Source organism: Bos javanicus, chromosome 9, assembly GCF_032452875.1.
Source record: "Bos javanicus breed banteng chromosome 9, ARS-OSU_banteng_1.0, whole genome shotgun sequence".
Taxonomy (NCBI): domain Eukaryota; kingdom Metazoa; phylum Chordata; class Mammalia; order Artiodactyla; family Bovidae; genus Bos; species Bos javanicus.
Window position 1 is genome coordinate 75,365,548 of NC_083876.1, and position 2,089 is coordinate 75,367,636.

General features: G+C 39.9%; 1 pseudogene; it reads right to left on the bottom strand.

Annotated features, from left to right (window-relative positions):
- Window positions 1-344: 344 nt before the first annotated feature.
- Window positions 345-1,646, bottom strand: LOC133254370 (DDB1- and CUL4-associated factor 13-like; annotated as a pseudogene).
- Between the last annotated feature and the right edge of the window lie 443 nt (window positions 1,647-2,089).

Here is a 2,089-nt window from a genome sequence, read left to right on the forward strand (position 1 = left end):
ACTGAGAACTGTCTCCAGGAGTATATGACATATGCACCCGGAGCGAGACCCTCCCGGACTCTGGACCACGTCTGGTCCAGTTCTACCGACGTGATCCGAGATCATGTTGACTTATTCAACAGCATCATTGCTCTGTGGATTCATATTGGCTGAAAATCCTTGGGGTCTTTTACATGTGGCTTTTATTCAGCTCTCATCACTCTGGATTTGCCATGCTATTCAATTTTATGTTAATCCCTGTTATTTATTATCTTGGTAACATCAATTAAGTTTATTTCATTTTTTTTTTTACTAGAGCCATTAGTTTTATTTGTAGAGTTCACAAATCAACACATAGCAAATAATTACACATCAATATCGGTTGGAATACCAAATATTATTTCACTACTGCCACGGTGTCCTTTTTTCTCTGACACAAGCTGCATAGACGCAGGCTTTCTATGTTTGATACGATTCAGTTCCTTTCATCGACAAGCTTCTTTCATGATATGCTGTTCCTAAATCTGACTGTAAATAGGTTTTGGTAGATGTCAGTGACAAGGGATACATTTCATATGAAGATGATGTTGAAATTTCTCCGTTAATTTCTGGTTATAATCTGCAGCTGTATTTTCTCAAGGTGTAAGCACACCCAACTTTTCAGAAGCATTAGTTTTTCATAGATGAATGTTTATTTCATTATATCCATACACGATGTACAGTTCTTGCTGTCAGAAGTGCATTTTACACAGATAACATGGTTTTTTGTTTTGTTTTGGGCCCCACCTTGCTGTATATGGGATCTTAATTCCCTGACCAGGGATCAAACCCACATCTCCTGCACTGGAAGTGCAGCATCTTAACCAGGGAAGTCCCACAGATAACATGTTGCATTCTCTGTGTGAGACAGACTTTTGTCCACAGGTAAGGTTCATATGGATTTATCAAAACTAGCAGACACAAATGATTTCCCAGTGGTAGCGTAATCCACATCAAGCCCCACAGATACATGAACCATATGTACCATTACAGGACTGTCCAGAGCATACATATTAAAAGTATATAAGTCATCATCTTCATTTGCTGCAGTAAGAATGAATGATTCCATAGGGCTTCAGCAGGTTGTATTGGTTCTCATATCCAAGATGATCTTTTTCAGAGAAATAGCTTACCTCATATCATACAATATATTCCTGTGAGAAGCACAGCTTCCCAAGAGAAATGTTTCAATTAGGTTAAAGTTAACACCATTTATACCATCAAATCCCCAAGTCATTGAACATATAGGACTGAGTCTTTGTTTGTCCTAAATGTCTACTTGCTATCCACACGTGGCAAAAACAACTTCTTTCCAGTGATGATGAATTCCTGTATATTGTGTCTTTCCTAATACTGTGTGCAACGATTCCTCCTCTTCCCCATAGTTTGGTCCACCCATTTTCCTTTGCTTCAGAGTTTTAACTACCAACAGTAAAAGGAAAAAAAAGTCCCACAAAACAAGTACATATTCCTTATACAAAATCTTCATGTGCTTGTACCATATGAATGCATTTTCATTTAGTCAGTTTCCAAATTCTAACCTCTCCATCACACGCCTCAGAGAATACAGTAGGCAGGATCTTTGGATGCTTTGCCAAGCAACTGACTCCATCTCAGTGACCAGCCAGGGAAACATCAGTTCATTTCAATTTGTGGGTTTCCATCTGGCTCTGCCCTCTTGACTTCTGTGGCCTCCCAGTTTAATAAGGATGGCATCACTCTTTCATCCCAGTTATTGATTAAAATCACTGCAGATGGTGACTGCAGCCATGAAATTAAGACGCTTACTCCTTGGAAGGAAAGTTATGACCAACCTAGATAGCATATTCAAAAGCAGAGACATTACTTTGCCAACAAAGGTCCGTCTAGTCAATGCTATGGTTCTTCCAGTGGTCATGTATGGATGTGAGAGTTGGACTGTGAAGAAGGCTGAGTGCCGAAGAATTGATGCTTTTGAACTGTGGTGTTGGAGAAGACTCTTGAGAGTCCCTTGGACTGCAAGGAGATCCAACCAGTCCATTCTGAAGGAGATCAGCCCTGGAATTTCTTTGGAGGGACTGATGCTGAAGCT